The sequence below is a fragment of the Sorex fumeus genome, unplaced genomic scaffold (genome assembly GCF_029834395.1).
Source record: "Sorex fumeus unplaced genomic scaffold, SorFum_2.1 ptg000003l, whole genome shotgun sequence".
In the NCBI taxonomy this organism is placed as follows: Eukaryota; Metazoa; Chordata; class Mammalia; order Eulipotyphla; family Soricidae; genus Sorex; species Sorex fumeus.
In genome coordinates this window covers 46674880-46689408 of record NW_026606060.1, presented here as the reverse complement: position 1 = coordinate 46689408, position 14529 = coordinate 46674880, and the positions used below count along the sequence as shown (strand labels likewise).

General features: G+C 40.8%; 1 protein-coding gene across 10 annotated transcripts in view; it reads left to right on the top strand.

Annotated features, from left to right (window-relative positions):
• ANKS1B (ankyrin repeat and sterile alpha motif domain containing 1B) overlaps positions 1 to 14529 on the top strand; it is a 1250258-nt gene that overhangs the window by 668725 nt on the left and 567004 nt on the right. The window lies entirely within an intron of this gene.

Genomic DNA, 14529 nt, shown 5'->3' with positions numbered 1-14529 from the left:
GGGACATGAGGATGGTAAATAAGCATATAAAAATCTCAACATTGTTATTTATTACTAATATGCATGTTATGAAATTGAAAATTAATAAGATGTGTGAATATGGAATTACTGAAACATTATTGGTGTGAATATAAAATCACTTTTAAAAATTGTTGGTTGTTTTGAAAGTTAAATATACACTTGCTATATTATCTAGCCATTTACTCTAGACATTTACTCAAGACAAATTAAGTCATATGTCTATATATAAACTTTGATACAAATATTCTTAGCAGCCAGATTTCTCGCCACCAAAAATTTGAACCTGCATTGCTTATTAAAGGTGAATGGCAACATTAGACTGATGAAACAAACAAAGGCCTTTGCCACTATATCAAATTAATAAGCTTTTCCAAGAAAGAGTGACCTGAATAAAGATACCCCAAAGACTGGGAAAGAATATTTATACACCATTCATCTAACCCTAAAAGAACCTCCAATATTGCAGTTTTAGGAAAGGCAAGTAAGGAGAGGCCGCTAAAATCTCAGGGCTGGGACAAATACCCACTGGCACCTGTTCGAGTAAATCAAGGATGACAGTGATACAGTAATACTCATCTAACTAAGAGTTAATATCTATGATCTCTGTATCACTGTATCACTGTCATCCCATTGTTCCTTGATTTACTTGAGCTGGTGCCAGTAACGTCTCTATTCATCCAAGCCCTGATATTTTACCAGTCTCTCCTAACTTGTTTTTCCCAATGATTGGAGATGCTTTCAGGGTCAGGGGAATGAGACCTGGTATAGTTACTGTTTTGGGCACATTGAACACGCCAGGGGAGCTTGCCAGGCTCTGTCCGAGTGGGAAGAGACACTGTCAGTAGTCTTCTTTCTGAGGCATATATTTATATATTTCTCTCTAAATTTGTTGCCTACTATCTAAACCCCATCAAACATGGTGTGGTAATTATGGAAAATGGGTAGAAAGTGTCTTGAAATATCATGTGGCTGCAAAAAGCAGCCTGGAGCTTGACAGCAGGTGGGTAGTGGAGGTCAGCTGCCCGAGCTGGGTCTCTTGGGGCAGGGAGGGCTCTCACCCACCCCCCTCTGAGGCACCTCAAGTGAAAACAGCCGGCGCAAAGTACTGTGGCATGGTTATGGGAGCCCCCATTTGGTACTCCTTTCTGAGAGAAGCAGCTGTGAGTTCTGGAGGGTGGCCAATGAGGAGATCATCTGGCACTGGCAGGGAGTGGCATCTGGGTGTGACCCCTGGGTCGCGGAGATCGGGAAGCAGGCAGGGGATCTCCCGTTGGGCCCAAAGTCCAGGGTCACAAAGTTCCTCATTACCTGGCTTCCATGAAGCTTCACTCATGCGTGAGGCTCGGCCCGAGAGCCCAAAAAGGGGCCTGGAGTGTGGTGATGGGTGGGTAGTAGAGATCGGCTGCCAGGGCTTGGTCTCTTGGGGCGAGAAGGGCCCTCACCCGCCCCCCTCTGGGGAACCCTAAATGAAAACAATATCTAAGATATATAAAACAATTAAAAAACTGAAAAAAAAATCCGAATATGGGGGAAAGAGATGAATTGAAACTTCCTCAAAGATCATATACAGATGGTGAAAAAATGCTCTGCATCACTTATCATCAGGGAAATGCAAATCAAAACAACAAGACAGCATCACACACCAATTAGACTAGCACACATCAAAAAGAACAAAACAACCCGTGTTGATGTGGCTGTGGGGTAAAAGGAACCTTCATCCGCTGCTAGCTAATGGGGATGTCATTTTGGGAAAACAGTGTAGACACTTCCCAAAATATGAAGAATCAAGTTAACATATGACAGCAGTCTCACTGCTTGGCATCTACCCTAAGGACCCAAAGACTCTTTTCAGGAAAGACATTTGCACTCCTATGTTTATTACAACACTATTCCCAATGGAAAAAATCTAGACACAATCCAAGTGTCCAAGAACAGATGACTAAATAAAGAAACAGTTGTCTGCGTGCACAATGGAATACTACTTGAACAGATGAATTTATATTATTTGCTACTCCATGATAAATCTGGAGAGTATCATGCTGGGTGAAGTAAGTTCTTAGGACAACCACAGATAAAGAATGACCTCTCCCATGTGTGGAATATAAAGAAGCATAGCACTGTAGCACTGTCTTCCCATTGTTCATCGATTTGCTCGAGCAGGCACCAGTAACATCTCACAACAAATTGTGAGACTTGTTACTGTACTTGGCATATCGAATACGTCATGGGTAGCTTGCCAGGCTTTGCTGTGCAGGTGAGATACTCTTGGTAGGTTGCTGAGCTCTCCAAGAGGGGCAGAGGAATTGAACCCAGGTCGGCTGTGTCCAAGGCCTTACCCGCTGTGCTATCACTCCAGCCCATAAAGAAGTATAGTAACAGAATAACAGATGGCCAAAGGCAATAGAACCTAAGAACTTCTCTGCAGAACTGAACTTACAATGGTGGGGGATACAGGTAGGAGTGGTATGGTGCTAGGAAGGATGTGGTGTTGGAGCATTGTATGCATGAATCCCAAACACTAATAATATTGTAAATCATGGTTTCTAAAATGAAAATTTTTAAATAGTTTAAGAAAAGATCGTGTAGTAGTCATCTGGGCAAGAGAAGTCAATGATTGGAACTACTGCAGCAGAAGTCGGAATGGAAAGGAAAATATAAAAAGTATAAAATCTCATATGAATGATGTTTTGGATTTTCTTAAGTGTTATGAATATACAGCTTGGAGTATTTCACACACAGTGTCTTTTCATTTCAAACTTTAGTTGAGCCAATGTCCATTGTAGTAAAATTAAACTTACTAGAAGTCTGATTTTTAGTTTTTCTACTTTTAGTCATTAAAGTGTTAGCACTTGATTAAACACCCCCATCTCCCTTCCCCCTATAATTTCTTTCTTTGGGGGGAGGGGTTGGGTTCTTTCTTTGGGGAGAGGGGTTGCAATGGTAAGACCACACCCAGTGGTGCTTAAGGATTACTACTGGCTCTGTGCGAAGGGATCACTCCTGGCAGGCTTGGGGGACCATATAGGATGACAGGGATCAAACCTGTGTTGGCCACTTGCAATGCAAATGCCCTACCCACTGTACTATCACTCTGGCCCAACCCTTTATAATTTCTGATTAGGTCTCCATCTCAAAGATACTACATGAAATTTGAATCTAGTTTTGAAGAGTGGGGGAGATGTGGAGGGATCAGGATTTATAAAAAAAATTGGTTGAACTTCATGCTAAGATCAGATAGATCCCTGAAATTCCTTAATGACAGTTTACTACCCTACTAAGTAAGTTTATATATTATGCTGGCATATTTCCTTTCTGAAAGGAAACTCCATTTAGGGATTCTTATGTGAAGTATAGACCCTAAGGCAACCCAATTCTCATCTAGAGTTATTTAAGATGATTCTCAGCAGAAAGAAAAAAGAAAAAAAACCAATTCACATATGAATTACCTCATTTTTTTCAATCTATTCACTACTTTTTCAATAAGCATGTAGTGGTCCATGAAGAAAGCTAAGAAATAAAATAAAGCAAGAGATTGCAGCTAAGTATTATTTCATCTACCACTGATTTATTCAGTAAATACTTTCTTTACTCATTTCCTAAGTAAAGCTGCTTTTCTTTATTGGAACCTTGGAAGGACCCACATTTGCTTCACAGAAAGCAAAGACTTTTTTCAAAGACAAATGATCTTGAATCACTACAAGGTGTCTAGCTACAACAATAGGTTTTAACAAGCTGCAGTGAAAGGTCTATTTAACACAGCTATTTATATACTGATAGTTCTTCCATAGCACTGAACAGATCCTCTGAAATGAAATTATTTGCTGAGCAGTTAAAGTGTTGAAAAAATGGTACACTAATGTTAGCTGATAAAAACCCATAACCACCCTGAAATCTAGTGGTCACTCCCTCTTTTAACTATGAGTCCACTTAAATGGGAAGAGAGCAAGGAGCAAAGACATGTACCTAATAATAAAGCACTCTTTGAAAACTTTAAGACAAATAATTCAAGGATAATGAGGCTCCTGTTTCCGTAGCCAGTGTTGAACCGCACAATTCATATATGAGGACCTTACTGACAGATAAAAGCTGAGGAAAATAAAAAAAATTGGCATTTATCCAGAATTTTTCCAAAGGTCAGGAATTAAAATTTATTAAGGATATTCTGGGCAGTGTGTTTTCCCATGTAACCTTTTCCTTTTTTTTTTCAGGCAGTAACAATCTTAAGAATTATTATCTGCATTTCTCATTTATGAAAATTAAAATGTGTAGAGATTACATAAAGCGGAGATTTGCATTCCAATCACTGTTCTCCTACTTCACATACTGTTTCTCCTTATTCTGCCCTGTTCTTTCACCCATAAACATCAGAGTGCTTTGGAATAAGTTGTCATCTGTCTTCTCATACTCTTTCTAGATTTTCTCTTATTCTTTCAAAACCTCATTCAGCCTCATTGGTTTATTATCTTATGCAGTCTGAGTTCACCAAGATTTATGTCTCTAATATGACTTTCTTTCCACTTTCTGTGTTCACTTTTTGTATTTATATTTTTTCATAGCCACTTGAAATGGACATTTCAACTTTTTGCATGTCCAAACTAAACTGATTCTTGAAGTCTCCAAACCTGTCCTCCTATAATTTTCTTCATTTCAGTTCATGACAACTCCATACTTTTTCACTTGCCCATAACATCTTTGAAAGCCTTGACTTTAGGCAGGACAGGAGAATGCCACCTCTAATTTACCTGCAAATCTTGCCTTTTCTATCTTTGTAATATAATGAAATTTAACCACTTCTTACAAGCCATACAATAAATATCCTAGAGTCACTCAGCCGTGGTCTCTCCCACTTTAATGATTCTAGTAGTCTCCTTCTTCACTGTTGTCTCTCTGACAGTCCACTCTCAATAGAGTAGTGAGAAAGAGACTTGAAAAATGTCTCTTCTCTCCTCCAAATGCACTAAGGTTTTTCATATTTTAATAACGAAAACCAGGGTACTCTTAAATCAGTACAAGCTTGACTGTTACTGTATTTCCCTTGTTCCATATCATTGTCACCTCTGCCCACTCTGCTCCAATCATACCATCACTGGTTCTCAAGCATATCAAGGATATTTATGCTTGAAGGAATGTGTATGTACTGTTTCTTCTGCTTGGAATGCTGTTTGTACATATCTACATGATTTACTCCCTCACTTCCTACAACTCTTTACTTAAACATGATTTTATCATAGACCCTCCTGACCAACAAAAAGAAGCGATTTCCCAGCTCACAATGATCCCACCTTCTCATCTAAGCTACATTGAGGATTTGTGGACATACTATATACATTTCACCTTTTTTCTCTGTTTTTCACCACTACAGCTGAAAAACGCACCACAAGAACAGTGACTTAATTCTATTCTTTCTAATTCCCAGCATCTACAACCATGTCTGGATGTATTACATTAACCCATATGATACCATTACATGTTTTTCATAGTTCCTTTAAATAGTAAGATATCAACAAATTTTTCTTTAACTGATCAATATGTTAAAGCCGTCTCAAGCTAATTACAAATTCCTTGTTCTACTTATTATATAATAAGGGTTCTGTGTCAATGAATTTGCTTTCTGACTAAATATACCCTGCCTTTTCAAAGTTCTTTTATGTGTTCAATGTCATGGAATTTGGTACCTGAGTCAAGATGTTAGTCTAGCTAGAAAAAAAAGTCATGAAAATATTCTCTGCGTGCTTATTGCTATGATCTTATCTACCAAGAGATAGGGTTTGTTTTTGCTTTTTGTAGGAAAAGTCTAACTGGGTGAGTCAGGTCTGAACGTCAGTGAAATTCCTGTGAATTCATTGACTCGGACTATACTTGTGGCCTCATGTGAGCCAGTAGCCCTACTCTGCTCTCAGTTTATGACTCAGATTTTCCTCAGGTGGTAACTGCCTCAAATTCACAAGCAGAAAAATTTTTTAAAAATCACTGAACTGAGATAACTTTTATTTACATTTTGGCTAGGAATAGATTTTCTTTGTTTTATTTTTAATGCATGCAAAAAGTAAATAGTATTATTTACAGTGCATATTTACTTCTCAGGCTTAAAGGAAGGGTATCTTCATTCAGGGATCAAACCTTCCGTTTTATGTATCTCCCTTTCCACTGCTGTCCCTTCATTCAGTACGTGAAAGAAAATATGCATAGTCTGTGGGAAGGTTTTGCTTTGTAAGTAAGGTAAAGGCCCTCCCGTTGATCATCGATTTGCTCGAGCGGGCCCAGTAACGTCTCCATTGGAGACTTTGTTGTTACTGTGTCTGGCATCTCGAATACTCTCGGTAGCTTGCCGGGCTCTCAGAGAGGGGCGGAGGAATCGAACTCGGGTCGGCCGTGTTGGCTGCGTGCAAGGCAAACGCCCTACCGCTGTGCTATTTGCTTTGAGTCCCATGAATTAATGTGGGTTTCAAGAGAAATAGAAACAACTGAATAGAGGTATAAAAAATACAAGTAAATATATGCTATAAATATGTATTTCCCAAGATCTACCATTGGTAAGCTGGAGACCCAGTGGAACCAACAGTGTTGGTTCCAAGACCAGAGGTTCCAAGAGCTGATTTTTCTGTGAATGTGAAGACAGGAAGAGAATAGCATGGCCAGTCAAGACTCAACTGCTGAAGTTCCCTCTTCCTCACAGGCACTCATGCAGAAGTCTGTTTTTGACAGTGCCTCAGCTGAGAGTCTAGACATCCACTTCAGAAAGAGCAATCAACTTTATTCAGTCATCTGATTCAAACATATCTCTCATCCAGAAGCATTCCACAGAACAGCACCAAAAAAAAAAAAAAGCCTGAACCAAGGCCTGGGCACCTTAGGTTCCTGTCAAGCTGGCTCATAGCCATTCCAATCCAAAGCAGGCGTGTAACTGGTGGTCCCAGCCCTGGTGGTCACACTTGTTTTCCAGAGTGAAGTAATATGGCCACCAAGGTGGAAGGAACAGGGAGAAAGTCAAACTGTCCAGAAGTATGTACTCTGTGAAGTCTTTATAAACTGTATAGCTGTGTGTTTATTCTTTAGCAATTTCTGTTGTTTGTGCTTCTCTAATTTTACAGAACAGATTTGGATAAAGGAAGGGATTTTGTTATTTGGAGAAATTTGCCCCTATTAGAATTCTTTGATTTAGATATTGGTTCACTTCTGGTTCTCATTTCTAAGTTATTAAAACTTCATCTTATTCCTAGTTTTGGTTTATTTTAAGAACACATTTTATGTATTCAATTGTATTTTAAAAATAATCAGCAATTAACAAGAGATTTTTTTTTGTTTAAGCCAATAAAGATTACTTGATTCCTTTTATGTGAATTGTCCAAATAGGCAAATTTCAAGAGGCAGATGGTAGACTTCTAATTGAAGTTGAATGAGTAGTGACTAGCTGAGATTTCTTTTACAGATGATGGAACTACCTTAAAAATTATCTTTGGGGAATGGCCAGAGAGATATATACGTGTGTGTGTGTGTGTGTGCGTGTGTGTATGTGTGTGTGTGTGTGTGTGTGTGTGAGTGATTTAGGAAATGATTGCACAGCTTTTTGAGAATTCTTAAAAATCATTCATTTGTACTCTGTAGAGATTAATTTTATGGTATGCAAATTCAATCTTGAGAGTCTGTCTTAAAAAGAGTTATTCTAGTTCACTTTATTTGTTGGTAAGAGCTTTGAGACTTTCCTTGCCCATGCCTGAACATGGTATGTGCATCATTCTCTATGATGCCTTTTGATCAGATATCAATCTCATTTAAGTACAGGGATAGTGAGGAAATACAATTCCTGGATAGGCTGTTAATTCCTCAGCAATACAATAATAGTTCAATTGTGTGCAAGGATAAAATTTGGGGGTAACTTGATTTCTGAAATTTGCACTTGAGTTGTTTAATATTTTATGTCACAATATGCAGAACTATATCTATACACTATAACCACTTTTCTCAGTATACATATGAGAGCCCAGCAAGCTACCAAGAGTATAATATTCGCACAGCAGAACCTGGCAAGCTTCCCATGGCATATTCGATATGCCAAAAACAGTAACAACAAGTCTCACAATGGAGACATTACTGGTGCTCGCTCAAGCAAATCAATGAACAACAGGAGGACAGTGCTACTTATGAATCAAGTTGGTCTGCCAAAACTGGCCAAACAGCATGTTGAGATTATTTCTTGACTAAAATGACAAATATCCATGGTAAGCACTATTAGATATATTCTCATCATAAATAGTTTCTAGAGTAAGTGTTTCACTATGGTCCATTCCTATAAAATGTGTGTTCAGGTTCATAGTGATCCAGAAAACACTTCATTAGTTTAGTTTTTTCTGAGGTGACTGTACAAAAGAACCATGACTAATTCACAGAAGAGTTTTTATTAATAACAGCAAAAATAAGAAGGAATCTTAATCTATAATATTAAAATATGGCTCATTCAGGTTATGGAAAATGATTAAGTCATTATAATGCCTTTAAAAATAATTTTAAACAATTTTGAAATATTAAAAATTTACTGATTTACTATTGGAGTGAAATACTGTAGAATTTGGTAGATACAGAATTAAGAGGGTAGTGCAGGGTTCAAGGCACTTAGTTTACACACAAACAACAATTGGTCTATCCCTGGCACTGCATATGGTAAGCACTATCTAGAGTTGTCCCTGAGCACTGAACCAGGAGTAATATCTTGGCCAGTGGGCTGCGGGAGCCCCTGCAGTACCTGCTGCTCGATAATCGTTCCACCCTACAATATCTTCTGTGCCATGTGTGCAGGATTGTGTAGGTGGAGCCAGACAAGATGATCCCCAGGAAACCTGGCTATCGTGTTTGGACCTACGCTGCTATGGCCACGTCCCACAGAGGCCACCGTGTCCTTCTCGTCCCTGGTGCATTATCCCCCCAGACCCGCATCCTGGAGATCTTCCTCGCCCTGTGTGACCTGGTCTTGGAAGAGTAGCCAGAGGAGGTTCCCAGGGGCCCTCAGAAGGGAGGGCAGGTCATCCGGCCAGCGGGTCAAAGTGGCGGTGCAGGTGTCATAATTCTGAGTCTGGCCCTGAGGCCGAGATGGACATCAAAGTTCTTGCATCATCTCCAACAACTCAGACCCGGAGCTGGACGATCCCCCGGGGCCCTCTGGACTCCTCAGTGGACAGTGCCTGCCAACACCTCAGCTTCCTGGAGACGCAAGCGGGTGCAGAGATGGGGGACAGTGAGGTGAGGCTCAGTGGCCTGGGGGGTGAGGCCGAGCCGAGTGCAGGCACTGGGATGGACTGTCCAGGTACAACTCCAGCCATACGCTCCAACTATACGACCTGCCCACGAGGCTGGTCGCTGGGAGGGTGCACAGGGCCTGCGGGGCTGTGGCCGGCAGCTTTGATAGGCAACCACAATTTTTTTTCTTGCTTTTTGGGTCACACCCAGCGATGCACAGGGGTTACTCCTGGCTTTTCACTCAGGAATTACCCCTGGCGGTGCTCGGGGTACCATATGGGATGCTGGGAATTGAACCCGGGTCAGCCGTGTGCAAGGCAAATGCCCTACCTGCTGTGCTATAACTCCAGCCCCAGGCGACCACAGTTTTGTACGTGAATCCAGGCCTGGGCGTGTCCCTGGGTTCCCGCCCAGAAGCTGAGTGTCTACTGGGGCCCAGTCACCCTGTCCCGTGCTCTGTCCTTGTCGCCTGTCCTGTCTGTAGCTGCTTTCACAGGAAACCAGGAGGCAGGCAGTGGCCACCTTAGCAGCTCAGGAAGACCAGAGTAAACCTGGGCTTTCAGGGACTGAGGGGAAAGTGCTTTGCTTGCTTTGATTTGCTTTCTTTTGCTCCAAATAAGGTTTCCAATTGAAAAAAAAAAAAGAAAAAGAAAAAAAGTATCTCTCTCTCTCTCTTTCTCTATATATGCATATTTATACATGTATAGTGTGTACATGTGTATGGACTCTATGAATTCTAACAAATATTAACCCAAGATATTATAATTGTATATAATATTCTGTAATATATATCAGCTTGGACAGAAGCTGAAGGAAGCATCAAAAAACTTATCATGTGAGGACAGCAGCCAGATTGTTCAGCCAGTCCAGCCTCTATTGCAGAGCCATAGCCCACTGGAAATCCTCTTGCCTTGCTAGTAATTCTGTCCAAACTTTCCAGTAGTCTATCTGTTATCATCGACATTGACCACTATTGTTGCTATTCACATTTACAGCATCTGACAGAGAAAGCAGATGGAGAACATGCCTGTCTCTGTCTGCCTCTTAGAAGGATGCTGACTGTTACTGTCCCATTGACCTTCTGCAAGTGACACCACACTGACCGGTGGCTCAGATATATGAGGGCTGCCAGCCTCATTTACTCTTTTTACATTTTTAATGTGGGACCCCACAGGCAAGGCCGTAGAATATGTACCTTCCATCCCAAGCAAGGCACTGCCTTTTGACCTATTTGGTCAGAGTTCAGGATGACATCTCCAGTGGACATGCTTTCTGTGGCAATGATGAAACCTCCAAAAGTCAGAATTACCTATGTCTGGTGGCCTCTAGGAATCATAATAGATGATGGCAGCGTGCTCCTGGGAGTTCTCCCTTAGTTTCCTGCTCCGCTACAACTTCAGAGAGTCAATCATGCAATAACATTGCAGGCGGCCCCCAATTCCATGCACTTGGATTAAGCCACTGTAGTGTTGACCCCAGATTTTTTCATTTTCATTTGTATAACAGTACACTTGGTATGATTCTTCCAGGACCAAGTATTAATACTAAGGGCCACTGAGGGAAGCATTTAGCAGCAGGAAAAAATTACTGAGGCAAAGGGAGGGTAGAAGAGGGAATTATTTGTCACCTGGATGATAAGGGAGCCAGGGTCAGGGAGCGCAGAGCTTAGCTCGTAGGACTATGAAGGTGAGTAGTCATTACTGAGCTCAGCACTACAAACATTGGCTTTTTGATGTCTTTTTCAATGCAGGTCTGATGACAGTTTAACTTCACCAACTTTTATTTATCTAGAAAGCCTTCATTTCACCATCATATATGGATGATTATTTTAGAGTCTGTCTGGCTAGTATGTCTTCTAGAACTGTCTTCTGGTCTGGAGTGATAGCACAGAAGGTAGGGTGTTTATCTTGCATGCAGTGGGCTCGGGTTCGATTCCTCTGTCCCTCTTGTAGAGCCCGACAAGCTACAGAGAGTATCCCACCCTTACAGCAGAGCCTCACAAGCTCCCCATGGCATATTCAATATGCCAAAAACAGTAACAACAAGTCTCACAATAGAGATGCTACCGATGCCTGCTCGAGCAAATGGATGAACAATGGGAGGACAGTGCTACAGTAAATACTCTACTCTCTAGCCTATACAGTTTCTGCCTAAGAAAACTAATGATAATCTAATTGGGGTGCCTTGGTAAGTTATGTGTTTTCCTAGAAGCCTATAATCTTTTTCTTGTTGACTTTTGTTGATTTAATAATGATGTGCCTTTGATGTATATCTTTAGGCAATTTAGAACTTTGTGTGTTCTCTTGGAACCCTGGATTCCTACAGTTACTTCTTTCCTTAGGTTGAGAAAGTTCTCAGCTATTATTCTGTCATTAGGTACTTTTTCCTTCTTTCTTTTTTTTCTGGTATACCCGTGGGGTCTCTTCTAATGGGGTCTGAGAGTTCTCAAAAGGTTTCTTTGCTTTCCCTAAATCTTCTCTATGCTTTCTCATTTGTGTCATCACTAAAATTTTGTGCTCAATTTAATTTATCCTTCTATCTGTAAGTCAGAGCCTGTCGATTATGTTCTCCACAGAGGTTTTGTTGTTAGGTTTTTTTTTTAACTGACAAGGATGAACAAATCATAAATTCATTTGTCAACTTACACTTCAATTTCAAGCCATGGAGATTAAGTTTTGCATCGATTACAGACCAAAAGTGACTTCTAATATATAAGATCACATTAGTAATTAGAAAGACTACTTGATTTCTTAGGGCTGGAGTGATAGCACAGCAAGTAGGGTGTTTGCCTTGCACATGGCTAACCCGGATTCAATTCCTCCACCCCTCTCAGAGAGCTTGGCAAGCTATCGAGAGTATCTTGCCCTCACAGCAAAGCCTGACAAGCTACCCGTGACATATTCAATATGCCAAAAACAGTAATAAGTCTCACAATTTCTTGTGAGACATTATTGGGGCCCGCTTGAGCAAATCAATGAATGACAGGAGGACAGTGCTACAGTGCAGTGCTACTTGATGTATTGTGTCATGTACAATCAGCCCCACCTACCCCATGGAGGTTTTAATTTTATTTCTTGTTTCTTTCATACTTAGCATCTCTAGGGAATTTTTTTGTAGCTACAGTCTCTGTGGTGAAGAATTTCCTTTACTCCCTTCTTATTCCATTGGAACTTCACCTGCCTTAGAATATATTTGTTATATCATTGTTTTTTTTTAAAAAATTATTTTAAATTCATTTAAACTCAATGAAATTCAATCCATTTCTTTGTCATTAACATTGACTTCTGAGGAATCTCTTTCTCTTTAGTTCCAGCATGTTTTATCCTCTTTGAGGAGTAGGGGTTATGTGGTGTTTTTCCAACAGGAAGTACTCCATCACTTGTTTGGATTTTGGTTTTGTTTTGTTTTTCTGTTTTGTTTTCATTACCACTGTTCAAGGCTGTCGTGATAGCACAGCAGGTAGGGCATTTGCCTTGCAAGCGGCCAGCCTGGTCAGCCAAGGTTCAATTCCTTCACCCCTCTCGGAGAGTCCAGCAAGCTACCGAGAGTATCTCGCCCACACAACAAAACCTGGCAAGCCACCTTTGACATATTTGATATGCCAAACACAGTAACAACAAGTCTCACAATGGAAATGTAACTGGGCCCACTCGAGCAAATCAGTGAACAATGGGAGGGCAGTGCTACAGTACTACCTCTGTTCTATTGGAGAGGAGAGTATGATCTTTAGGAGAGTTCTTTCTATCACTGCTTTGGATGGAGAAGATAAGCCTGAATATGTAATGCCTCAGTGTCCCCTTTCCTTGGGTGATCTCACTTGTTCTGTGTTCAAGTTCTTTGATCAAGTTGTCCAAGATCTTTCCTCTAGTTTCAGCCATGGATATATGCTACACAGATAGTTTTCTGTGGATTCAGGTTTATATTTATTTCTAATGATGCCAGTTCTCCCTCTGCTGTGCCAAACTACAGGGCAGGTTTTGATAAGTGAAGGCTCTGACAGTTTTGGAGACTTAACTATTATGGCATGCTGCTGAGATTTGGAGTCTGGAGGGACATTCAGCTGCCCTTTTATGTCTGTCAAACCATTGGGATTTTTGTTCAGTCTCAAAGCCCATTCTTGATGGTTGCATGGATTTCCTATGAAGGAGCTTGTTGAAGAATTGCATATTTTCAAAATGAAGGCACCTCTCCTGCATGAATTAAATCAAACAAAATAAGTCAGGGGTAAAGAACAAATGCTGGATGATCTCACTTAGCCTGAAATAGAGGGAGACAAAACAAGAGAATCAACAGTATTGAAAAATGACAAACTCTTGGCACAGAAACACACAAAAAATTATTGATCTAGGAGACCAGACTAGAGGTCACTTAGGGACATTGGTGTAGGGTCATGGGCATTTTGATGATAGTAGGGTATAGTCTTTTTTTAATATGTAGATGCCATATATTTTTACATTTTAATTACCTAAATTCTGATAAATTTATAGAGAGAATTGTATATCACTTCACTTGATTACTTGATATCCTGTTACTCATCGATTTGCTTGAGCGAGTGCCAGTAACATCTCCATTTGTCCCTGTCGCATGCTAGTGTAGTCCAGTGGCATCTGCTCACTCCAGGAACACGAAGAGCCTTGAACCGTTTGTTCAGGGTCTTGACAAAGAAGTCTGACCATCTCATAGGTGGGCGGCCACGCATTATTTTGACATCCCATGGAATCTAGTCTGTGCCGGCTCTAGTTCAGTGGTCATCTTCAAATCACATTATATGTGCAGTCCATCTGATTTTCAATGCCTTGGCATCCCTGATTCTTGATCTTCAATGGAGGTTGGAACTAACTCCAGATTCCTTCTCTCACTTGAGTGAAGCATGATACTCCACGCATAGCTCTTTTGATTCCTCTTTGGGAAACCTGAATAGCATTCTCATCCTATTTTTGTAGGGCCCAGGTCTCTGAGGCATATGTTAGTGCAGGGAGAATGGCGGAGTAGAAGAGATGTGCCCAGAGCTGGAGGTTCTTCATCCTCTTAGCTATTTCTTCGACACTCTTGAAGGCGTTTGTCGCTGCTCTTTTCCTCCTGCGCAGCTCAGGTGCTAGGTGGAGTCATCCTGAATAGAATTGGCAGAACACTAGATAAAGGACAACCAGCGAGCAAGCCAGGTTCTGAAAAGGATTCAGCACAATCAACCATATCCACATGGTAACCAAGCTCATTGAGGATTCTGCGGAGTTCAAGATGCTGCTCTGTCTGACGTTCATTGATTTTAAGAACATC